We start from the raw sequence: 26,710 nt of genomic DNA on the forward strand, positions 1-26,710 counted from the left end.
GGGCTTTAGCCCCAGTGTCCTGGTCAAATTCCAAGTCCGCTCATTACATTTTGGGCCAGCCTAAAGCACCCCTGCTCTAATTTCTGTTTGATTTTTTTTTATTGCCCCCTGCTTAATGCTATGGGGTAGCATGATTGGCACAGAAGGGCTGCCATGTTGCCACCCTAACATTGGCTGCGTATCTGTGGTGGATGGGCTGACAGTGAACCTCAGGAGGGAAAGGGCTGGAAGAATGTTAAGGCTTCTCCTCTGCTGTTAGAACAAAAGTGATAGTGTTTACAAGGGGAATACAAACAATATAAGTAGTATAACATATCTATGGGACTGGACAGTTGTCTCTATAAGAAAGGCCATACTGGGTCAGACCAATGGTCCATCTAGCCCAGTATTCTGTCTTATGATAGTGGCCAATGCCAGATGCGTCAGAAGGAATTAACAGAACAGGGCAATTATTGAGGAATCCTTCCCCTGTTGTCTATTCCCAGCTTCCAGCAGTTAGTGGCTTAAGACACGCAGAGCATCCCTGACCATCTTGGCTAATAAATCATGGATGAACCTATCCTCCATGAACATATCTAATTCTTTTTTGAACCCAATTATACTTTTGGCCTTTACAACATCCCATGGCAATGAGTTCCACAGTTTGACTGTGCCTTATGTGATGCAGTACTTCCTTTTCTTTGTTTTAAACCTGCTATTAATTTCATTGGGTAACCCCTGGTTCTTGTGTTATGTGAAGGGGGTAAATAACACTTCTTTATTCACTTTCTCCACACTATTAATGATTTTATGGACCTCTATCGTAACCACCCCTTAGTCATCTCTTTTCAGAGATGAAAAGTCACAGTCTTTTTAATCTCGCCTCATATGGAAACTGTTCCATATCCCTAAATCATTTTTGGTGCCCTTATCTGTACCTTTTCCATTTCTAATATATCTTTTTTGAGAGGGGGCGACCAGAACTACACACAGTATTCAAGGTGTGGGTATACCATGGATTTATATAATGGCATTATATTTGCTGTGTTATTTGCTGTTTCCTAATGATTCCTAAAATTCTCTTAGCTTTTTTGACTGCCACTGCACATTGAGCAGATGTTTTCAGAGAACTACCCACAATAGCTCCAAGATCTCTTTCTTGAGTGGTAACAGCTAATTTAGACTCCATCATTTTGTATGTATAGTTTGGATTATGTTTTTCCAAGATGCATTACTTTTCATTTATCAACACTGAATTTCATGTGCCACATTGCTGCCTTTGTAATTCTTCACAGTCAGCTTTGGACTTAACTATTTTGAGTAATTTGTATTGCCTGCAAATTTTGCCACATCGCTGTTTCTTCCTTTTTCCAGATCATTTATGAATATATTGTGTAGCACAGGTCCCAGTACAGATTCTTGGGGGACTCTGCTATTTACTTCTCTCCGTTTTGAAAACTGACCTTTCCTATTCTTTCCCCCCCCCTCACCTTTAATTAGCTACTGATCCATGAGAGGACCTTCCCTCATATCCCATGATTGTTTACTTTGCTTAAGAGCCTTTAGTAAGGGACCTTTTCAAATGTTTTCTGAAAATCCAAGTGTACTATATCAGCTGGCTCACTCTTGTCCACATGCTTGTTGACTCCCTCAAAGAATTGTAATACAGCAGTTCTCAAACTGTGGGTCTGGACCCCAAAGTGGGTCAGGACCCCATTTTAATGGGGTCACCAGAGCTGATGTTAGATTTGCTGGGGCCTGAGGCCAAAGCCCCAGGGCTTCAGCCTTGGGTGGCAGGGTGCAGATTACAGGCCCCCGCCTGGGGTTGAAGCCCTTGGGCTTCGGCCTTGGCCCTCCCGCCCAGGGCAGTGGGGCTTTGGCTCTGGTTGGTCCCCCCTCCTGGGGTTGTGTAATAATTTTTTTTGTCAGAAGGGGGTTGCAGTGCAATGAAGTTTGAGAACCCCTGCTGTGATAGATTAGAGAGGCATGATTTCCCTTTACAAAAGTCAAGTTGATTCTTCTCCAACATATTGCGTTTATCTATGTGTTGATTATTCTGTTCTTTACTGTAGTTTCAAAAGTTTGCCTGGTATTGAAGTTAGGCTTATTGGCCTATAATTGTCATGATCTCCTCTGGAGCCTTTTTAAAAAATCAGCCTTACATTAGCTATCCTCCAGTCATCTGGTATAGAGGCTGTTTTAAGTGATAGGTTACGTACCACAGTTAGTAGTTCTGCAATTTCCTATTTGAGTTCTGAAGGAACTTGGGTGAATACCATGTGGTCCTGGTGACTTATTACCGTTTAATTTATCGATTTGTTCCAAAACTTCCTCTATTGCCAGCTCAATCTTGGACAGTTCCTCAGATTTGTCACCTAAAAAGAATGACTTAGGTGTGGGGATCTCTCCTGTATCCATGCAAAGAATTAATTTATAGAGCTCTGCAAATCTGTGGATATCCACTTTATAGCTGCGGATCGTGTTTGCGGATTGTGGATTGGATGTGGATACAAATTTTGTATTCATACAGGGCTCTGTACATTTAGCTTCTCTACAATGGCCTTGTCTTCCTTGAGTGCTCCTTTAGCACCTTGATTGTCCAGTGGCCCCACTGATTGTTTGGCAGGCTTCCTGCTTCTATTGTATGTTAAAAATATTTTTTGCTGTTAGTTTTTATGTCCTTAGCTAGTTGCTCTTTAGATTCTTTTTTGGCCTGACTTATTTTACTTTTACACTTGATAACCAAGTTTATGGTCCGTTCTATTTTCCTCACTAGGATTTGACATCCACTTTTTAAAGAATGCCTTTTTGCCTTTAACCATCTCTTTTTTGCTCTGCTGTTTAGCCATGGTGGCATTTATTTTGTCTTCCTACTGTTTTTGTGGGTATCTATTTAGTTTGAGTCTCTATTATGGTGTTTTTAAACAGTCTCCATGCAGTTTGCGTGCATTTCACCCTTGTGTCTGTTCCTTCTAATGTCCATTTAACTAGCTTCTGAATTTTTGTGTAGTTCCCTCTTTCTGAAGTTAAATGCTGCTTGGTAGGGTTTTTTAGCATTTCCCCCCTGACGCAGATGTTAATTCTAATTACATTATGGTTGCTATCACCAAATGGTTCAGTTATATTCACCTCTTGGACCAGAATCTTTATTCCATTTAGGACAAAATCAAGAATTGCCTTTCTCCTTGTGGGTTCCAGGAGAACTGCTCCAAGAAGCAGCCATTTAATGTGCCTAGAAATGTTATCTCTGCATCCTTTCTTTAGGTTACATATACAGAGTCAATATGAGGATAGTTGAAAACCCCCATTATTATTACGTTTTCTGCCTTTTGCAGCTTCTCTAATCTTCCTGAGCATTTCACAATCACTGTTACCATCCAGTCAACTGATCAGCAGTATATTCCAACTGCTGTACTCTTATTGTTCAAGCATGGAATTTCCATTCATAGACATTCTCTGGTACAGATTGATTCATTTAAGATTTTTACTCTATTTGACTCTATGCTTTCTTTCCCAAATAGTGCCACTCCTCCACCAGTGTGGCCTACTCTGTTATGAATATATATTTTGCACCCTAGTATTACTGTGTCCCATTGGTTATCCTCATTACACCAAGTTTTCACAATGCCTAGTATGTCAATATCCTCATTTAATGCCAGGCACTCTAGTTCACCCATTTTAGTATATAAACTTCTAGCATTTGCGCATAAGCAAATTGACATTTTGTCAAAATTCAGGTGCTTGCCTTCATGTGTTATATTTAAATGGGACTCCTTTTACGTTTGACTGTTCCTCACTAGCTCCTGTACTTCACCAACTTCTTTCCTATCCTCTTTACTAGAATCTAGAGTTCCTCCTTTAATAAATTCATCCCTAAGGGATGTCTCCATCCCAACCCTGTGCACCTCTGCACTAGTTGGCTTTCCCCTGAAAGGCCATTTGGAACAGCATAGTAATGGTAGGGATATACAGCAGATTGGTCCTATTCCTAAATCATAGCCCCTACTACTAGAGATAGGAGGGGTTCTCTCTCCCCCCGCCCATTGCAGCCCATTTAACACTGCACTGGCATACAGGGGTCATAAGAGACCCACTGCCAGCAGGGGAAGAATTTCCTCATGGCAAAGACCATGCCTGGAATGGGAGTTGAGAGTTCCTGCAGTAAACACTGCTACAGGGATTTGGGGTTGTTGCAAGATGTGGAGCAGCCTACAGACGGTACTCTAGAAGCTCCCATAAGTGAGAGCAGCTTCTGGGTTGGAAGGGGCCACACCAGTCTCCATGACAGTCTAGAATTCTAGGGGTGTATAAGTTACCCTATAAGTTACCTTTATACCCCCTTCTCCTGGGCTACACCTTTCTGTGCTGTTAGCAGTACAGGTCCTAAGGAGATAGTTGAGTAGTTTAGATTCCATTCCATATTGGTCAGTGGTGAATATACCCACAACCTGGGGATTGTTTCTCTTCCACTTCCTATTCCATGCACTGATCTTCCTCCTCCCCACTGAAGCGTGGGAGGGATTTGTTATACTTTTTATATTGTCTGTGTATTCCCCTTGTAAACACTGTCACTTTTGTTCTAACAGCACAGGAGAAACTTTAACGTTCTTCCAGGGAGGGTCAGACAATTCTACAGCAGTATCTTTTCTTCCCCACACCCATTTCCCCTCCACACCTTGTGGAATGTGCTCTGGAGGTCTGAGCTGGAGAAGGGGTGGAGACTGTAGGCTGGGCAAATAAATGGGCAGGTCAAGAGGCGGGTATATATTGTCCCTCCTCTGGCCCTGCAGAGATGCTCCAAAAGAAGATAATACAGCCTGGAAGTATATTATTTTTTCCACAAGGACCCCAGGGGCATCTGCAGGCAAAGGGAATCCCTGGTTGCATGGCTCTAGAGTCAAGAAGCAGGGGAGGGCTGCTAGGTTCCAGATATGGTACGGAAGGACATGGCTTCTGTACCCCTGACTGGGATGTACTCCACAGGCTATTCCATGAGAGACAATCTTCCGCTCCTCTGCAAAATGGAAGAGGGGACACTGAGACTCACCCTGTCTAGGACAACATTTTTTTTTAAAATGTCCTTACCTGTTTACAAACCCATTTTTATTATTTAAAGTCAAAGATCTGAAGAAGAGCTCTGTGGAGCTCAAAAACTTCTCTTTCACCAACAGAAGGTGGTCCATTAAAGGATCTTACCTCACCCACCTTGTCTTTCTCTAAGAATTTTATAAAGTGATTTTATATAGTGATTGCTGTTTAATTTTTGCATTTCACGTGGCTCCAACAGTGATTCCAAACTAGTCTCTTTAATCTCTTGGTAATCATGCATTAGTCCATTGTGGGTGAGATTGGGTTTCCTATGCTGGAGGAGAAGGCTTACATTTAAAACACAAATAAAGCAAAACAACTTGTACATATTTTTTTTGGTTCCTGAAAATATCAGAAATCATACTAAGTTTTGACCTTTTATTACTGACTTGGTAAGCAACTCTTGAAAACTTCCATGCTTCTACCTCTGTTTTACAGCTAGTTTTGGTGCCACTTGGTGCTTGGATAGTTCGTGAATGTGATTTTATAAAAGTGTATATGCTAAAGCTGCTTGCCCTTTCTAATCTCAGTTGCATCCCCTCCACCTACCCCTCAAGCAGGGAACAAGAGCCTCTTCTGGCACTATTACTGGCTTCTCACAGGCCTAACCCCACATACAACTGTGTGGATGCATCTCAATCCTGACCTGCAGCACCCCCTGTATTCCAGTTAATAAGAGTAAAGTGAGTCAGCTCTTCAATGGAAGAAGCTAAACATGCTAATTAATATTATTCCAGCCTGAACCAATAGCCCACTCCTACAACATCTTTGCCATTACACTTTCAATCCTAACCTGCAGTAGCCTCTGTTAGACCATTGCTAGGACCCTCCCTGCTCTGCCAATGCACCTCAATCCTGACCTGCAGTATCCCCTGCCATTCCAATCTTACACTTTTCCCCAGAATTCCCCCCTCTGAATTCCAGCCCTGAGCTTTCACTACCCCCAGTGCACCTTGATCTTGACTTATAGCACTTTCCTCCTAATCCAGACTTGGTACCCCACAAGCAGTTCTGTCAATTTACTTCAGTCCTAAGAGGGTTTCCAGGGTGGGTACATGGCACAGGAAGATCACCGTTGGTCCAACCACCCTACTACTTCCAGTTTTTCTCTCCCCCACTCAAACCACCTTGAAAAGATATTTTCATTGTGGAGCAAACTTTATTTCACAAACAAAAAAAGAGCACATTTGATACAAGTGATTTCCAGGGCCAGCCATTTCGTCTGTTCCCTTTGTTACTATAGCAGATATGTGTAATGAATAAGAGCCTTTTCCCCTCCCCTCTCATATTCCTCCCTGTTCTAGCCTGCAGTGAAGTCACAATCCAGTGTTTGTAGACTCCATGTGATGTCACAGACTCAGCCTTGTGACTTCACTTGCAGGATCAGGCAGAAGGTGCAGACGGGGCTGAGAGAAGAGAAAAAAGCCCCCTCCTCTTTACTCCCACCCTCTTGGTTTATAAAACCAGTAGCTGAGATAAATCGGAAGGGGGTGGGGAGAAGCAGCAGGGAAAGCTGAGAATCATGCCAGAAAGGTACAGTAAATTGGCTTTATTTCTCTTCTTCTTGAAAGTTTAGAGTGTAAAATTGCCCTGCAGAGGCCAGATCTTGCAGACCACACGCGTGTGTGCCACCCAGTGACGCTCTGGCTGTACGGTGCATTCTCTGATAGCGTGTGTGGGGAAGGAGGCAGTGAGGGATGCAGGGTAGGGGCAGGGAAATCGCTTAATACCATTTCTCAGAGGAACGCAGCTGGAGTCCTATTTGGCTGGTCACAGTGAGCCTCTTTCTTGTCCATTTCAAAGGCCCCAGCTGCTGGCTGTTCCTTGCATTCTGTCTCTAGCTTTGAAACCGACATAAATGGGTTATTGGGTTTGTGGCTGTCCTGGCTTTTTTTTTTTTGGTTGTTGTGTGCGTGTGCTTTGCAGGTTCAGAGTAGTACCGGAGAAGAGGGGGGGGGGGGGGCTGGTATTTGAATGTGGTGGGTGTATACATAAGGAGGGAGAAGGGCAGGGCCTCAGGGTCACATTCTCAAGAACTGTGATACATGATTCCTACTTTTTAATATCTCCATCTTTTTAACTGATGACAGCAAAATAGCATGTAGGTGCATCAGCAAAGAACTGCCTCAAAATGACAAGGGGGGGGAGGGGGCTGGTTAACTTGCATTTCCCTTTAGCAGTTTTTTCTGTGTCCAATTTGCCATTCATTTGAGATTTTGGACAAAGAAGGGGCAGTGGGTGGGCTGCTTTGAGTTTTGTGATATAATATGACTGGAGCGAGAGAGTAGAATGCAGACAATTAAGAAAGGAGCGAGGTCTTTGCTCATTCAGTCTGTTCAGGAAGCCGTCATTTTGTGTTAGTCTATGTGTCTGGAGGAGGAAGGATGGGGAGAGAGTGACAGTGAAAAGCTGTATGACACTGCGTTGTTTTTGTATTTATTAAATATACACTCAAGGGAAAAGGGACTTCCAAGGAAATCAGCAGAGAAGGGTGTCTGTCTAAAAATGACCCTGCACTGACTCACATTCAACTGGACTCTTATTGACAGTGATGTAGTGTTTTTGTTCTATTTTTAAAACGAAGCGTTGGAGACAGAAGATGCATGAAGGTGCTGTGCAAGTGCCTCTCTACCACAGCGCTGCCAATGCACCTCATTCTGATGACCAGCAGCATTTCTGCTATTCCATTCCTAGACCCTGATTGGCAGAGCTGTGTTCATCTCGTCCTGACAGTCTGCAGCATCCCTGCTATTCCATTTTCTGGTCCCCAGTGTGCTTCAGTCCTAATGACCTACAGCACCCCTTGCTTTTTTACAGTTGGACCCTCATGCACTTCTGCCAATACATCTCAGTCTTGATGAACAGCACCCCCTTGCACTTACAGATTTGGTCTTTTGTAGCAGAGATGTATAATTAATTGTGCAGCATTCTTGCAGTCTAAACAGACAGCTGGATTATCAGAAGAGATGCACCTACTGCATGGTTCTGAAAATATTTAATTCTGCAGATGTCTAGGAAAGGCTCTGCAGACCACAGTTTGAGAACCTCTGTGCTAATGTAACTTCAGAGGTTATTGGAGACAGGATTTGAATCCAAGTCTTCAGTGATGAAAAGCTATTGCACTGACCCCTCTGCATAACTAAATTTCATCTTCTCTTCCCCCCCGGATTGCTGATATAACCCCTCGTATTTCTTTTCATCTCTTCTCCTTCCCCTGGCATTCAAAGGGTCTTACTGGCCTCTCAGCGGAGTTGTGAAGATTTGTTAGTTAGATAGCAAAAGTGTTTTTACAAAGTGTTGTGTTGGTTCCTCTGAGCCATGACCAGTTATTAGCTCCGAAGTGGAGCCTAGAATCGTACCTCACCCCTCTGAGAACAAAGTCAAATGACCCATCACTCCCCCAGGAAATCCACAGCTCTCTCATTTCTGCTGTTTTCCCTAAACGACAGAAGACTGATGCGTGGCAAAATCTAGGTGGGGCTGACTAGTGTATCTGCTGTAATCTGTGTGTGGAGCCACAATGTGATTTGAGGAAAGAGAATATTGGAGGATGTGACCTAGCAGAGATTAGATATGGAAAAGAGTTAAACCTTGTCCTCTCCTCTGGGGAAGTGCAGGATTGTTCCCCCCCGTATATTCCTCTGGGCATTGTCCAAACCTGTTTCAAATGACTGAAGTCATAAAGCTTCCACCACTCTTTTTTGCTTTTCTCTGAATTCCCTTCAGTATGCTGACAGACATTCCTTGATATTGTACCCAGAGGTTATCCCCATCCCCTATTGGAAAATCAGAGGATTCAATCCCTTTCCTACGCAAAGGAAGGTTGCCAGGTGTCTTCTCTCACATTCATACACTGCTGTGAGGGAAGGAGGCAGGCTCCAGCTGGGCAGGAGATCTCAGTAAGAGGCTAAAAGCATTTGAGGTAAGGGAATTTCCCTCTTTCTGAGGAGGGGAAGTAATCAGGGAGCACATGCAAGGAGCTCTCTGAGAGCAAGAGAGAGCCCTGGGCAGGAGATGCCTGAATCCCCTGGAGAGCCTCCAGTGGCCGGTAAAGGGAAACTGAACAGATTTTTTTCCCCCTTATTATGAGAGGCCCTCTTGCTGCTGCTGCTGCCACCACCATCACCCATTCCCCCGCCCCTTCAATCCTGAAGAAAAAGACTTAGGCATTAAAGAAACCCCATTTCCTCGAGATACAATGCTAACTAATTCCTGAGGTGGTGACTACCTCTTTTCAGAAATGTTAGCAGAGCAAGATAGAACCTTGATCACCTGAATAAATGAATTAATTTTATCATAAATTGTGAAGCAGAGCCATCATCGGGAAAGAACAATTCCCCCCTCTCTCAGTTCTTTTTCCCCACTGGTGGACTGGCTGGCTGCATCATGGGCTAGAATTCTGTGTTATAAGCATCGTCCTTGGGGAATATACCTTCTCATAAGAACATAAGAACGGCCATACTGGGTCAGACCAAAGGCCCATCTAGCCCAGTATCCTGTCTTCCAACAGTGACCAATGCCAGGTGCCCCAGAGGGAATGAACAGAACAGGTAATCATCAAGTGAATCCATTCCCTGTCACACATTCCCAGCCTCTGGCAAACAGAAGCTATGGACACCATTCCTGGCTTTTAGCCAGGATGGGCAGGGATGGTGTCCCTATTATAGTTTTGGCCTTCACAACATCCTCTGGCAAGGAGTTCCACAGGTTGACTGTGCACTGTGTGGAAAAAATACTTCATTTTGTTTGTTTTAAACCTGCTGTCTATTAATTTCATTTGGTGACCCCCTAGTTCTTATGTTATGATAAGGAGTAAATAACACTTCCTTATTAACTTTTTCCATACCAGTCATGATTTTATAGATCTCAATCATATCACCACTTAGTAGTCTCTTTTCCAAGCTGAAAAGTCCCAATATTATTAATCTCTCCTCATACGGAAGCCGTTCCATACCCCTAATAATTTTTGTTACCCTTTTCTGAACCTTTTCCAATTCCAATATAGCTTTTTTGAGATGGGGCGACTACATCTGTACACAGTATTCAAGATGTGGGCATACCATGGGTTTATATAGAGGCAATATGATATTTTCTGTCATATTATCTATCCCTTTCCTAATGATTCGCAACATTCTGTTTGCTTTTTTGAATGCCACTGCACATTGAGTGGATGTTTTCAGAGATCTATCCACAATGACTCCCAAGATGTCTTTCTTGAGTGGTAACAGCTAATTTAGACCCCATCATTTTATACGTATAGTTGGGATTATATTTTCCAATGTGCATGACTTTGCATTTATCAACATTGAATTTCATCTGCCATTTTGTTGCCCAGTCACCTAGTTTTGAGAGATCCTTTTGTAGCTCTTCGCAGCCTGCCTGGGTCTTAACTATCTTGAGTAGTTTTGTATCATCTGCAAATTTTGCCACCTCACTGTTTACCACTTTTTCCAGATCATTTATGAATATGTTGAATAGGACTGGTCCCTGTACAGACCCCTGGGGGACACCACTATTTACCTCTCTCCATTCTGAAAACTGCCCATTTATTCCTACACTTTGTTTCCTAACTTTTAACCAGTTACCAATCCATGAGAGGACCTTCCCTCTTATTCCATGACAGTTTACTTTGCTTAAGAGCCTTTAGTGAGGGACCTTGTCAAAGGTTTTCTGAAAATCTAAGTACACTATAGCCACTGGATCCCCCTTGTCCACATGCTTGTTGACCCCCTCAAAAAATTCCAGTAGATTGGTGAAGCATGATTTCCCCTTACTAAAACCATGTTGACTCTTCCCCAATAAATTATGTTCATCTTTGTGTCTGACAATTTTGTTCTTTTACTATAGTTTCAACCAATTTGCCCGGTACTGAAGTCAGGCTTACTGGCCTGTAATTAACAGGATCACCTCTGGAGCCCTTTTTAAAAATTGGCGTCACATTAGCTATCCTCCAGTCATTTGGTATAGAAGCTGATTTAAATGATAGGTTACAGACTACAGTTAGTAGTTCTGCGATTTCACATTTGAGTTCCTTCAGAACTCTTGGGTAAATACCATCTGTTCCTGGTGACTTATTACTGTTTAGTTTATCAATTTGTTCCAAAACCTCTTCTAATGACACCTCAGTCTGGGACAGTTCCTCAGATTTGTCACCTATATCATCCTCCAGGGATGATATATGCTTTCTCCCCACCCTGACATGCACAAAGGTCAGGTCCATATATATATATATATATATATATATATAAGTGTGAGTGCTGGGTTCAGGTCAGTGGTGCTGGTGGTTGTTCCTAGGGCTGAATTTTTATTATTTCTGATCACTGGTCATGAAATCATTTGTGCTGCAGTGTTTTTTTTCTACCCTGGCAAATATGGAATTCTGGACCTTAAACTTGGCTAAGACATGTGCAAACTCACTGAGGGCTTAATTTGAACTGTAGCTCCTCTTTTACTGGTGAAGATGCATAAGATGGAAAGACCCCCGCTCAACATTCAGAACCTTGACAAAAACTGCAGTACTGGCAATTTTAAACAAAACAAGAAACCCAACATTTTTCTTGTAGACAAAGTCTAATTGTTTCATAAACCTTTAAAGAAAAGTTAAATATCTGTCCCTCAGCTGAGACTACCTCTTCTGTCAAACTTTGCTCAGTCATTAGAGTCCCATGCACCTAGAAAAATAATTAGTTCCTATTTTCATCTCCAAAAGAAACAGTAATGACTATAGAAGCAAAGATTTATTATCTTAAAAATTAAGTCCAGTTAACTTAATTGGACTGTTTGTAGATCCTCTTGAACCTGGAAGTAGGAACTGCCCATGATGTTACTAACAGCATGGGACTCTGATCTATGTGTAGGCAATGCTCCTAGGATAGTAGGTAATACTCATATTTTAAAATCAGGTCATTCTGATTACTGTTTTGCTCCATGTTCCTACTTCAGTTCCAGCATGATTTTAGAAGACTTTGCTGCTAAACTCTTAAGAGTCAGGGATTAATGGTTTTTGCAAATTGAGATTAGTGGCTTCAATACTGCATTGTTTCTAGCTCTTGCAGTTCTTGATGTAGCAGATATTAAAGTCAGTTGAATTTGAAGTTGTTGGGTTTGGGGTTTCTTGTGAAGGGTGGGGAAGATAAGGCATAAGGGAAATCAGAATATGATTTTTTTTGGTCCAGTGTTTCATGAGTTACCGGAGTTTCAAAATCCTGCTATATGTCATAACAAAACTGAAATTCATTGGAGCGTAACATTAGTTTCTGTCCCTGGAGGTTCCTGAGATTTATTGTATATCTAAATGGTCCTTCAGACTAGGCATAAGTATGGGCCACTTACTAGACAAGCCAAGGATACACAGCATCCAACAATCCTGGTCCAGTCCCATCCACCTTGCTTACCCTCCACCTCCTGCCATAAGCCTGTCTCAAATGCTTTGTAATGTACCTAAACTTCTGTAATTACATAGAAATGGGGAGTCTGTTAAATTCTAAGAGATCAGTGATGTGGAGAACCAACCCTACCCCTTCTTATAGAAAAAATACCCCCAAGGAAGTTTTTGATCATCTGATATTCAAAACAACTCTTGCATACATGTTGGAAGAAACCAGTGAGGGAATGGAAGTAAGAATCTAATCTCAACTGTCTCTAAAACTTGAGATCATATGTTACGGGGATTTAAAAATGAAGCGAGCCTGTCAAGTCTGGAAATTGCCACTCCCCTGTGGGCAGAAAAAAATCAACAAAGAAAACCCCTGTTTGCCTTTAACACATTTAAAAATCCCCTTCTATAAAACGTGCTCTGGCAAGGCAGAGTTGGTTTTCATAAGACTGTTTTAAGAGATGAGTGGTTCTTCTAATATTTTCTTCTTTTACTATTTTGATATGTTTAGTGATTCAGATAATGAGGATTTATTGATATAATGGTCTCTTCTGCCTCGCTGGAGAACGTCTTGCCAGTGAGCCATATATTTTGTATGGCTTACTATTTTAAATTCACACACTTAAAACATCTTCATGGACATGGGATCATTTTTCCTCAAAAGTTCAGCTCCTTTTGCTGGAGTCAGATTCCTTTGTCTGTGACATCAAAACCACTTCCACAGCAACCGAATTCTGATATTGCAAATGGAGGTTTCTGACAAGAAGTGAAGGGAATAAGCAGCAGAAGCTGAACCGATCTGAAGGAGGAAAAAAAAATCTTATTTTCATATGCTAGTTCCTTGTAAAAGAGAAAGATGGGGAGAGAGGAGTATTGGAATATAAAGTGATAGAAGCAGAATTGTTTTCTATATTTCAGTTTTTGACTTTTTTTCCTCCCATGACACCCACATTCAGCCACTTGCATCAGTTTCTCCTTAGGTATGCCCCAGAATTCTTCACTCTGGCTGATTTGATGTTGCAGCGATTGGACTGCAGGCCTCAGCACTGTGGCTTATGGTGTCTGGTGTCTGAAGGAAAGCCATTTCCAAGTGATGGACCAAGTCATGACCACCAGGTTGAGACTCTCTGCTCTACATAAAATATTTCCATGAAGAAGCTAGACTTTTTGACTTGTATCTTACGGGGAATCTAATGCCAGTGAATTAATGAGGGAGGAGCCCTCCAGACTCTTACCAGAGTCCTAAGAGAGATTGAATACTGGTCCTCCCTCCAGTGGGTCAGATATAAGACGTTTTAGCTGAGTTACTGTGAAGGGAGTAGAAAGAAGGAATGGGAATAGTGCCAGAAAATACTAATGAATGCAGCCATACTGATGTCTCTCTCATTTCAAGACAGATGAACTGCTGTTGCTTTGAACTTGCCTAAAGAATTAGCTGTCCCACAACTAGTGTAAGTTTCAGTCCATGGTAGTGTGGTCTATATGTGACTAATCTTGCTGGCCTCTTTTGTATTCTATATCTAGCTTTTCCTCTGGTGCCCATCCCCATAGCATCTAAGTGCTATAGATAAAAGTTGTACCAGAGACGGAGAGTGTGTGTATACTGCATGAAATAGAATGAAAGGGGAAATAATCTGATGGGAGAAGGATGCTATTTTGGGGAGGGAATGCAGTTTATGTGCCTGGGAGAAACCGGGCACAGCTACCTTTAAGGTAGAAGTGTGTTAAACACCATTGTTTCAATCCTTTTTCTTCCCATAGATCGATACCCATGACTTTTGCGTGTGGTTGTGACACCCCCTTCCCCAGCTCTTAATATATGTTGCTGGAGTGTGGACATGACTGAGTAACTACTGACCCATGGCTAGATCAGAATTGGTGACCTCAGTGTCTAAGGGAGCCTATCCCATCTGCAGTTGTCAGTCCTCTCAGGGTAAGAAGGAATTTTCAAATCCCCATGGGAACTTGTGTCCTGTGAGAGACAGGAATGGGATTTGCAAGGTAAACCTGATATTAAAGTAGCAGATGGAGCCTGAGTATGCTAAAGCTGACCAGTGCTATTTACCCTGTGAACTTTGATGGCTGCAGTAGTAGGAACAGGGAGAAATTTACTTGAGCCTTCAATGACTACTTAAATGTCTTTACTTTTCCCAGGATTCTTTGTCTCCATGCTAAAGGGTTCAAATGTTAGCTGTCATTTTGCCTCTCATCCCACCCTCATTTATATATAAGTATTCTCACACAGACTTCCTGATGGGGATGAGGAAAAAGGAATGTAAAGGGAAAGAGGCAGGATCTGGAGGGTAATAAATGGAGGGAAAGGGAGATGCCATTGTCGTCTATAGTTGATGTTGTGTAGACATTTGCACTAAAAGTAGGGACTTATGTCTTTCTTATGTATGTATAATATAGTATATCCTCTCTGTGTACAGCACTTATTGTTGGAGTACAGAATGAATTTTCTGAGAATTTACAAGCAAATCTGTTGATTAGTTTGTTATATTAATTTTAAGATGCCCCTTTCAGAATTTTTTTTTTGGTGAGTAATAATTTTTTGGCTCCACCTAACAAATCTTTTTTGTTTTGTTTTTTGTTTTAAACTTTGAAAAGTGACTCGCTTCAAGTATAGATGGCCTTGATCCTGCAGTTAGATCTGCACAGGTGTAGGGTTTCAGCCACATGGATCTGATTACAGGACTCGGACCTAAGTGTCTTAATGGGTTTAATTTTTAATGATCTCTATTAGTCATAATTATTTCTATATTGAAATGATTGTAGTCAAATGGTTGTCATTCAGTGGATTCTGCAGAATCTAAGATTTCTTTCCTCTAAAGAAACAAAATTGTAGCCCTCAGTTGTGAAGAAAAACTTTATACACATCAACCAAATGTAAACTGATGCATGGTTGTCTTCCTGAGTATGCAGGCAGCCTAAAACAATATCACTGAGGAGTGAACTGCCCCATTCAGCTCACTAGGATCGTTAACTCTGAAACCTAAAGATAACCATTTAGAAGTCAATGTTGTTAACTACTTAATTGCTGATTATTTTAGCAGAAACAACCTGCTGATGTGATAAATGAGGCTTTGACACTTGTTATGAAATCTCTCATGGATGAGCAGCATAGTGCAAGTAGTTCTTGGACATAGCAAGTACTTGCCATATTACCTTGGTAACTTTAATTAGCATAATTACAATGGATACTTATTCTAATACTTTACTATAAACCAACCCAGGTATCACCAGTGGCACATGTACCATAGTTTGAGTACTGCTGACAGTGTATCATCCCCAAATTTACAGCACATACTCTTTCTAAGCACAAAATGAATTTTATAAGAATAAGTAAATGTGTTGATTAGTCTGAGTTGCAAACGTTTAAAAATTACTCCTCCTTGTTTCTTTTGAAGCATCTGGTACTGGCCATTGCTGGAGAAAGGAATTCCCATATGGAATAAGATCAGTGTCCTCTAGTGCAGTATCATATGTTCCTAATTATTTTTTTCAGTGTAACTTTTTTTGCATCTTTAACAAAGAAATTCCTGATTTTTTTAGAAGATGACTCATAGATTGTTTATATGTTCATAAATCAAAAATATGCAGACCATATATAACTTTCTATTGAGGCTGATTTCTTGTAAAATTAATACATCTTAAACATCATGGCCAATAAATGGCTTTGTATTTTATGTATTTTAATATCTATAAAAAAAAAATCCATCCTGTACTCTAAACTTTCAATCCAATTAATACCCCTCCCTCAAGATAACAGCCCTTATCATGGTCTTCCATCTCCAACAGCTTTTTAGCATCCTCTGAAAGGTCAACAAGATTTGGGCTATATCATACCAGGGAAAGGTAGGTTCCAAAGCGGAGTGTTCCTCATGGTGACAACACTGCCAGAAGCTGTATCACAGGAGCTCCACTAACCCCCTTGTGGCAGTATCACTGGGAGAGAGGCATTTCTCATGGCATTTTTTCCCAAACCATTCAGGGGTTTATAGGTGAAGTCATTAAACTTTACCTAGAAACCAATGCAGATCAGAGCACTGGTGTAATGTGCTTCTGGAGAGATCCTGCTTCGTAAAATGGCTCCTGCCTTCTGAACAAACTGCAGTTTCCAGGTAGTTCATGTAGAGAGCATTGCAGTAATTTAATCTGAGGGAGATAAGGCATATATCTCAGTAGAAGGTTTGCATCAGAAAGAAACAGTTGCATGCTCCTGGCAAGTCAAAGATTGTGGGGAGAGACACTTTACCAAAAACTTTTGCTATATGATTAGGCATGGGAGAATTAGATTTTTATTTTGTATATAATTTTGATGGATAATATCAGTGTTTGTTTTTAAGCATTTCTTATTATTTCACCCCCTATTTAAATTTTCACTGTTGGAAGAAATTTTGGGGGGAGGGAGGCAGACAATAATTATTTAATGACAGTACATGTTGAGCTTCAAAAGGTTAGATTTATAACTGTTAAATCACAAACTGTCAACATCATATGTCAAAACATACAAAGTAAATATCCTTAAATCCCACTCCAATAAGTTCTCAAGCCGCATTTCTTACTTTGCCTATCTGTAAATTTTTATTATTAATGGAAATACTTTCCATCAGTTTGTGTATGTGTACAGTTAAATTTACTTTGCTGACTTTTACCAATAAAAAGCTAATTCTTCCAACCCTATACATGGTAATCTAAGAGCAGCTGTGGATTCAGTAATACCCCCCAAATTGCTAACTCGAGTGACAAATGGTAGGTACTTATAATCAATAAAGTGGAGTAGATATTATAGTGTCTGGTTGCCTCCCCCAATCTATTGCCACGACCTCAGTCTTACTTAGACTGCACTTCTGCCAGTTCCACCTATGCCCCAGTCTCACCCATAATCACTTGACAAGAGAATGCATTGTACAGTGTAATTTTGAAATTTGTACTGGCTGAGCTATAAGCAAGGGCCTACTTCCAGAGTAAGGCCTACAACAAGGGATGAAGACAGGCTAAGGTTCTTGGGAGCAGAGATTGGGGAAACTTAACTGAAACCATCATATCTGCTCTGTTAAACTCCTTCTAGAGAGATTAAATGATTGTATTTTCTTTGCTTAGCACTTAAAGATTTTCAGCCTGCCACTATCCTGCATTTTCACATGAAAAGCTATGAGTGGCAGATGGAGGAAGTGTCTCATAAAGCTTCCTTCACTGACATGCAAATTCTAAATGGAGAAGATGATTATCTGACAGGCTTTGCATCCCCGCTTCCCAGCTGGCCCCTCCAAGCTCCATGTTTCAGTCCCCTACACTAGCATGCTAATTTTTTGTAAACTAGGAAATACCCGCACAAAACCTTCAACTTACTGCTCAAGGGGGGAAGTGCACTTAAGGACCCTTAAATTAAAGATTTGTGTAGGATATTACAAGAGCATTTAAAAACTGTTTATTTCAAATTGGTTCTGAAAATAGTATAGCACTTCTGAAAGGGAAGAGCTGATACTACAGACTGAAGTCATGTATAAAGCAGATAGGCTTTATGTACATTTTCCTCCTCCTCCCCTTTCAGGTCTGGTGGTGTACCTTAAATCTGAATTACACCCTCCTTAGTGCTTCCTGGGCTCTCTACAGCTCTACCACTGTACCCGCAATGTTGCTCTGCAGTACCTTGTTCATTAAAAAAGCACTGTACTTTAGGCCAAAATTTAGGGGTTAATGTATAATGCCCTAACTAGAAAATGTTATTGACCACTTTTGATTCCAATGAAAATGCACAGAAGTGAGCAATGTAGCTTTCATGTTACAGCTAAGTGAGGTACAAAAAGTGATCAAACAGCATCAGTCAGATTCTAAAGTAACTCAGAAAAATCAGAGCTTTAAAAATTCCATAGTAACGTCACCTTGGCACAACTTACACATGGAAAATTAGTTATTTTTGTCAGGTAAAGGGGCAGCAGGAGCATGGCTGAAGGGCCTAGACCAGGCCCAGCCCGCATCCTCTTTTCATTTGGGGTTAGCGCTGGGAGCTCAGGAGGAATTTGCAGCAGCCTCCAGTCCCGAGTTTTACTGCGGACCTGTAAGGTAGGCCAGAACCACTGCTCCTACGAGTAAAGGCGGCTTAAAAGATCATTCTCACCTGGTTCCCTAGCCTGTGCACGGCCTCGGGAGCCGAGTGTTAGCAAAGGGGCAGAGCCTTGGGAATACAGGGACGTGGGAACTGCTTGAAGAGCGCTGAAATGTGAGGGCCCGGGCTTCCTCCTAGCCCTGATTTGCTCTGCTAGGGCCCTGCACTAGTAATATTATGCAGCCCTGCCCGGCCACAGCACATCCCCTTTCCCGCAGGAGCTCCCAGCGCTTAGCGCCGCTGCTGCCGCCGGGCCACGTGGGTCTCGTTTTCCACCGAGCCACCTGCCTCGCCCAGGGCAGAGCTAGAGTCCAGGATCCCAGACTGGGCTGCGACTCCACTTGGGGCCGCTGCACCTAGCATGAAAAGCACCAGCCGCCTCTGCCCCGGGGCTACCTAGGCACAGCGGTGCGGGCAAGGGGGTGGAGAGAGGAATCTGGCGCCGAGCTGCGCTACAGCCGCCGTTTGCTGGAGCCCCTCACCCACGGGGAAGTGGCACCAGCTGCCCCGAGCCAGTGGTGCACCCGCCGGGTACTGGGTGGCGCGGCCCCTTTAAACGAGCGCGTGGTGGGGAAGGAGGTGTCTGCAGCCCCTACGCCCAGCACACACCTCGAGAGCGCGCGCGCACGCGCCGTCCTCCTCCTTGCCTCCCTGCCCGGGACCTGCCGCCGCCGCCTCGCGCTGCTCCCGCTGGCGCGCGCTGTTCCATCACCTCCCCATTGGCTGGGCGGGGTCAGCTGATCCTGTGTTATTTCCTGTGTGTGAGGGGAGAATGGAGCGAGAAACCCCCGAACCGCCGCCGCCGCGGAGCCCCCCCCGGCCTGGAGCGGGGCCCCGCCGCCTGCGCCACTGAGAGACCCCGCCCCGCGCTCCCCCCTCCGCGCGGGAGAGGGAGGGTCGCAGGTAACGGATCCCTTAGTTGCTCTGAGGGGACCCTGCCCCGGAGGTGGGGGAGGGGGCGTGTGCGCGCGGGGGAGGGCGGTGGCGGGGCCCGGGGGGGATGATTCACAGCGTGCGGCCCAGTGGCTGTGAGCAGGGCCCGCCCCGCCCCGCCCCCAGCGCCCCTTGACTGACGATAAAACCCCTGTGATAAATAGTGGTGCCCAGGGACTCGGATGCGGGGTGGGGGGGGAGGGTGGGGGGGAAGGGGGGATGAGATGGGGCGTGGAGGGGGGATGGGAGGGGATAGGAAGGTTCTTCTGGTCTCACGCTCTTCAATTTTCTTTTTGAACGAAGAAGCCATTCTACTAAATCTGAAGTGCCCCGCACCTCTTTGCCTTCCGACCCCACAATAATGTTTTCTTTTAAGGCCAGTGAAGTTTGACGTGGGGGTGAATGTGGTGGGGTGTTAATGATAAAAAAGGGGAGAGAGATACACACTATATGCAAAGTGGAGGAGATGGGCTGTATTATGAATACATTAAGCATGTAGTTAGCAGCACCTTGTTGTTTTCTGGATGGGCAATCTAGAACCGATCACTCTCACAAGGTCTCATCAAAACAATGGGAAGGGGCTTTTATGAGGAATGGAAAGCATACTTCCTGAGTGTGTTGTGTTGATGCCCCTCCTTTTAGCTAGAAGTTGTATTTATGATCTTTTTTTCACAGAAAGTGCCTTATTCTATACCCACCATGGGAAAGAGAAAGTTATAATGTATTAAATATGCAAGAGAGAAGGTAGGGGAAGATATATCTTTTATTGGACCAACTTTGTTACTGAAAGTTACAAGGATTTGAGCTACACCAAGCTCTTTCTCAAGTTTGGGGAAGATCTGCTTCGTTTCCCAGACCTTAAGAAGAACTTGGTGTAGCTCAAAACCATGTAGCTTCCATCAACAAAGTTGGTCCAATAAAAGAGATTTCATCACCAACCAACATTATATTTTTCATATCCTGGGATCATCGTGGCTACCACACTGCAAACATTAACTATGCAAGTTAAGTAGGTAGGTTGTACTGGGATTCTGTTATTAAAAGGGTGGGGTGTGAATCAACAAGTGATCCATTGTGACAGAGTCAGGGGAAACGTTTCATCCAGGCAGCTTTCCCCCATGCCCTCCTGGTTGTTTTCCATACTCAGCACAACACTGGTGTCATGCCATGTTTAAGTGTAAATTGGCAGTGGCTTCTTATAGGCCCTGGGGGGTGCTCAACCCTCTGCTCTGCCCCAGGCCCTGCCCCCTTCCCTCAAGCCCCTGTCCCGCCTCTTCCCAGCCCTGCTGTGCCCCAGGCCCTGCCCCACCCTGCCTCTTCCCACCCAGTCCTTCCCCCAAGCGCATCCTGTCCCCGCTCCTCCCCTTCCCTTCCAGTGCCTTCTGTATGCTGTGGAGGTGCTGGAAGGGAGGAGGAGGAGTTGATCAGTGGGGCTGGCAGGAGGTGCTGGAGGGGAGCTTTGCTACCTGTGATTGCTAAGCAGCCTCTAATGTTTTATTAACTGGCCTCATCTTTAGCCCTTGACATGACATCCCTTCCAGTAGGGGCGCTGGGGGGGGCAGTTTGACTAGGCCACACCTTTGCTCTCTTTCTGATGTATCCTTACTTGCTCTTCTATTTAAAAAGAGTTTGGGGGGGCTTAGAGATTTGGGAGTGGTATGCTCATATCCTTAGCAATTGAAACATGTTACAATCTGCTGATTCATCAGTGGATAACTGTAATGAGTTGTTGGTTCTTAGTACGTTTCCTAGTCGACAGGTGCCCACACCACAGTCAGCTCTTTTGGCCAGTCTCAGTCAAGACTGAGTGGGCTAATGGAGGCTGAACTCCTTTCAAGTTAGGGTTCTGATTCATTAGTTGGGCCTTGTGTGAGAGAAGTTGTCTTCTTTTGGGGACTTTCAATATGGCACCTTTCACCATCACTGTTTTTTTGTTTTTGTTTTCTTTAAAGGGTGGTTTTGAATTTTTCCTTTTATTAAAGAGCTTATTATACCTACCTTCTTTTTGGTTGAAGAGTTCTCTGAACCCAGCACCTTAAATGGGATTTCATATTTTTCTAACACAACTTGGATTATATGTATCTGTATTTTTGTTTACTGTATCTCCTCAGGGAGGTCACTTGGCATGACAAAAGAGGAGCAGTGACAGCCCTGTTGCTCTGTAGAGGGGACTGTGATGAGAAGAGGGTGTTTGGCTGGCAGGCTAGTCATGTATTCCTTGATTGATAAACTTTTGTTAAAGGTCTGAGGAAAGCAGAATAGCATTCAACCATTTCAGTAAACTCCAGGCCTTCAGAAAATGGATCACTTGTTTACCCATGACAGTGATTTGCAAATCTGATGTTACTTCTGAATAGTATTTTGACACCACCACTTAGATCAGTGTGTGTGACTCACAGCTATATAATCCCAGTAGGTGAGGACCACATTTGCGTGTCAGCCCTCTTCCACATGATCTTGGAGAATCTGGTAGCCTTGTGTACCTGCTGTACTCTCAAACTCAGGTATCTGTGAGAAACCTTTGGATATTCTGACAAATTAGGTTCTCCCCAAACTGCCTGCTTATACATCCTGATGGTGCCCCATTGCATTTATTTCTCTGGTAGAAAGAGTTAAGTCTCTATTTAACAAAATGTAAATTTGGACTTTGATCTTTAAATCAGGTTGCAGGGGCTTTAGGAATGATGGAACCTTTGTGCTAAAACCTGCACTTAAATGAACCTTTATGGTCCCTGGGCAGATCATAAAGGAAAGTCCCCAATGTGAAGAGACCAATCCCCTGCACTGGAGCATCTGAAGAGAGATTCTTTTTAAGGTGACCTAAAAAACAGAAAAATAGGTTTGTGCTTTTCTTGGTGCTTTGATACATAAGGAGAGCCTGCGGGGTGTTTGTAAGCAGGGTTTAAAATAAATTTTAGCTAAGGATTATTAGTAACTTCAAGTCTTACCTCCAATGGCATACTCATTGGAGGTCTTATGTGTGTGGGGAGCTTTCTCAGCCCTTCATTGGCTAGGTGAAGTTACCCAACTTTTCTTCCAGCTCTTTGAAAAGAGGTTCATGTTTGTTTAATCTATTTAAAAGTAACTTTATCAGTTAATTCAATTTCACCCATGATGTCTTGGTTCTGTTAGTTCTCCAGATATCTAGTCTTCAAGAAAAACAGATGGATAAGACCTGTTTTTTTCCTAAAGCAGAAACAAATCCTTTCATGCCTTTATACATTATTAAAAAGAAAAGCCGTGCATGGTCCTATTGTTTTTTTTTCCCTTTGTACGTCATCTTTAACTAAAGCCCGTGCAGAACTAAACGACAATGGGTGCTCTTCCTGGAAGGCCCATACGTAGAATTTGTACTACACGATTCCTATTGCTACTGTTACAGCTTGAAAGGTTACTATTTGAAATGAGGGTATAATATGTAATCATCTCAAACAGTTTTGCTTGACTTCCCTATAATGTGAGACACTTGGCTGGGGTATATCTAGGCATTGATAGCTGGCTCATGCATATCTCTAGGGTGGCTATTTAATTAGAATGTATATTTTAGAAAAAAAATCTCTAAAACTAGTTCAAGTAAACTTGATGTTTATGAAAGGCACTGGACTAAGGCCTTAGCTACACTCGCCGATTCACAGCGCTGCAAGTACTCCACCTCTCCGAGGGGAATAGCTTGCAGTGCTGTGAGTGAGCATGCAGCACTGCAGGCGCTGATTACACTGGCGCTTTACAGCGCTGCACTCATGCTCGGGGGGGGGTGGTGTTTTTTCACACCCCTGAGCGCAGCAAGTGCAGCACTGTGAATTGCCAGTGTAGCCAAGGCCTAAGAGTTTTAGAGCCTGAAGGTTTTTAGATAAACACAGCAACCCTCCCTTTCAACCACCACCATCACAGAACAGAGTCAGCAGTGCTAGTTGTGCTTCTGACCTGGTAATGAGAGGATTTATTTTTATGCTGTTTAGTCCTATGTTTGGCCTTTCCAAACGCTGAAATGTTAGATAGGGGCCATGCAAGGATCTAAATAGACTGTTGACTACTGCCAGTTGCAGTACTGGCTTTTGAGATTTAGACTTTATCCACAAGTAGTTACTGAATTGAGATCAACCAGCTCTTCTTGTTCAAGTCAATTCATCAGTGGCAGTATTTTAATCACAATTATTCCATGTTGGATTTAACAGTCTCTTTGAAAATTTTACTGTTTTAGATGTGGTCTTTTTTGTAATACTTTGGTAAATATGGCTTAAAACGATCTAAAATATTTTAGAACAGTTTTGTTTTGGTATCCCTTTTCAAAAGAACTTTTATATAATGGTCTTATGAAGTAAAGAGTTAATATGGGGAGCTAAGCAGAATCTAAACAGTGGGCTGTGCACGTATCCCTCTTAAACAGTGTTGCTAATGTGAAGAATAAGCACAATGTTCCCTACTTTTGACATCTTGAATGGCTGTGTACAACTTAGCTAACTTTTCTCAACCCTAAACTGTAGTAACCCTTACTCTCCTAGTCCTGGGTTCCCTCGCAGCCCTCCTGTTGGACCACAGTCTTGACCTATAGCATTCTGTGCTGTTCTGACCCTAAACTTCCATGGACAATTTGCCAGTACATCTCCATGCTAGTTTGCAGAGCCTGGCTGTTCCACTCCTTGCTCTCTTGAGCTGATCTTGTTAATTATATTAATTTGCTGTAGTTTTGTAACATCCAGGGTTGGGTACTAAGTTGAAACTTGCCAAGTTGCCATGAGTGATCTAAACACAAACCCAATATGTACTTGAGCCTCATCCTCAACTCCCTTCACTCCTATCACCAACTCCCTTTGCAAACCAGAAGGCCATTGTCTTTTAAAATCACAATGTGAAACATCAGGTACGCAAGGGTAAAGCAAGATATTCAGAACAACTTATGTTGATATATCAGTGCACTTGTGGAAACTGTCCAATCTTAAGGTGCGTGAATTAGGTGCCTTGGTTAGGAAATTGGTTACACAGGAGGTCCTGAAGCATTTTTCAGGAGCTATTGCCATCTGTGGTTTCAACCAGATGCTTCTGTGGGAATGTTTTTCTACACTGAAAACCCTTTATCCCAGCCCTCTCATAGTTTGGAGATCTGCCTGAATAGTTTGGCTTTGAACTAGGAAGGTGGAACATAGACTCAGTGACTCTTTCAAGAATTTTTCCCCCTGCACTTGAAAAAAATAGAGGAGTGCTGCAGGGACAGTATGCTAAACTCTGAGGATGCAGTGTTCCTTGTGTCTGCGTGGTGAGTGTTGGTATAGAAAGTAGAAAAGCTTGTGGTCTCAGAGAACCTTTTCCAGGAAGAATAGTGTCTGCAATTCAGACTTTAGAGTTGGGTGGTGCTCATTGGGGATGTGTGGGAGAGTTTATGGAATGTGAACAATTTATTATTAATCTAAATCTAGAAATACTTTAGCATGAGAGCATTACATTACCATATTATTTTATGTAGTCTTGTCTTGGTATAGTTGCAAATGCATTGTTTCCTATGTAAGTTGATTTTCTTCTTGTTTTCCTCTTTCTGTGTAGTGTGTTTTTACAGTTACCAAAATAATTTTAAAAATCTGTGTAAATAAAGCCATGAAGACTTAGGCTAAGGCTGACCTCTCATCCTAAATTCATTCTGTTTTTCTTGATTCTATGGGGCAAAAATTCTGTGATTCTGTGGGGGAAAAATACCACTGCTCATCTTAACTTGCTCTCCCTCAAACCGGAGTTAGGCTAGGTCTACACTAACCGCCTGAATCGGCGGGTAGAAATCGATCTCTCAGGGATCGAATTATCGCGTCTCGTCGGGACGTGACAATTGATCCCCGAATCGACGCTCTTACTCCACCAGCGGAGGTGGGAGTAAGCGCCGTCGACGGGGAGCCGCGGAGGTCGATTTTTGCTGCCGTCCTCACAGCGGGGTAAGTCGGCTCCGATAGGTCGAATTCAGCTATGCTATTCGCGTAGCTGAATTTGCGTATCTTAAATCGACCCCCCCCCCCAGTGAAGACCTGCCCTAAGAAATGCTAGAGGGACTGGCAAGCACCTGCTTATGAGATCGTTTAATGGTAGTAAATATGGGACACTTTCCCTTCACTTTTGTTCCACTAGGTTAGTGGGGAGGTGAGGAAAGAGTTGCAAGGTTGTTCTTCTCCGTAAGGGCTTGGTTTGAAATCTTTGAAGACTCACTCTGTCCTAGAATAGTTGTTCCATTTGAAAAACAGTGATATTTTACTTGGCCGTGTTTCGAATACAGCAAGTGGAAAGAAAGAAGTAAGGTGACTCTTTTCTTCTCTCCATTCTGTCCGCATGGGGGTGGGTGTGTGTGTGTGTGTATATGTATATGTATATATGTATATATATAGTCACGCACAAATGGAATACATGATTACTTGATATAAGGGTTTTATCTTCATGGATTAAGGTGTCGAATTACTGCTGTGTGTTAAATCCACTATACAGGCCCTCAAGATGAGTGTCGGTAATAGTATGTACGACACCAGAATGTACTCTGTTTTCTGCAACTGCTTTCCCTTTCTCTCTCATCCCCTATATTTTTTTTCTTGTCCCACTTCCCCATACAAAATTTTCATTACTCTCCAGATTCTCCTCACTGCTTTGACTGTGGGTAGGGATTATTTTACCCCTTCTTTTTTAGCATCCTGGCTGCTGCAGTTTTGGAGTAAACGTGGGAGCTGTGCCCTTCTGCTCCTTCCTCCACCTCTTTTTTTTTTTTTTGGGGGGGGGGGGAGGGGGAGAGTTCCCCTAATCTGTAACTCCAGGGCTTCCTCTGCTCATACATTCTAAGCCACAGAGAGAAATTGACATGATTCCTGTCAGTTTCATTTAGAAACCTGTGGACAGCTATGAAACTGACCAGAATCTGCTCAGTCTTACTCTGGTGCACTTTGGGCTTACAAACTCCAATTTTGTTTTGTTGGCCTTGCTGAGGAAGTAAAACTTCTTTTTTTGATAGGGGAGGGTTGGTGGAAAAGCAAAGATGTATAACATGAACAGGTGTATGTATTCAACACTAAAATAGACAGTAAAGAGATTAACTAGAAGCTCCTCAGAGCAGGAATAAGTAAGTGAAAAGATACCCATTGACTTAAGTGGTCGTTGAATCAGGCTCACAAAGAGAAGGCAGGGGGAAGAAGCTTGCCCTCTCTGCAGCTCAGTGAGAAAGGAGGATCCAGACGCTCTTAAGCTATGGCTATATTAGTGAG

General features: G+C 42.9%; 1 protein-coding gene across 4 annotated transcripts in view; it reads left to right on the forward strand.

Annotated features, from left to right (window-relative positions):
• The window catches only part of TCF20 (transcription factor 20), a 186,379-nt gene that overhangs the window by 69,413 nt on the left and 90,256 nt on the right, over positions 1-26,710 (forward strand). For 3 of the 4 annotated variants that reach the window (XM_034774960.1, XM_034774963.1, XM_034774964.1), the window contains exon 1: positions 19,311-19,457. The exons of the other annotated variant lie outside the window; for it this stretch is intronic. The gene's annotated coding sequence lies outside the window, so the exon portion shown is untranslated. Of the gene's footprint in view, positions 1-19,310; positions 19,458-26,710 lie in introns of those variants that run through there. 4 annotated transcript variants of the gene reach the window in all.

This window comes from Trachemys scripta, chromosome 1, assembly GCF_013100865.1.
Source record: "Trachemys scripta elegans isolate TJP31775 chromosome 1, CAS_Tse_1.0, whole genome shotgun sequence".
NCBI classification, from domain to species: Eukaryota; Metazoa; Chordata; order Testudines; family Emydidae; genus Trachemys; species Trachemys scripta.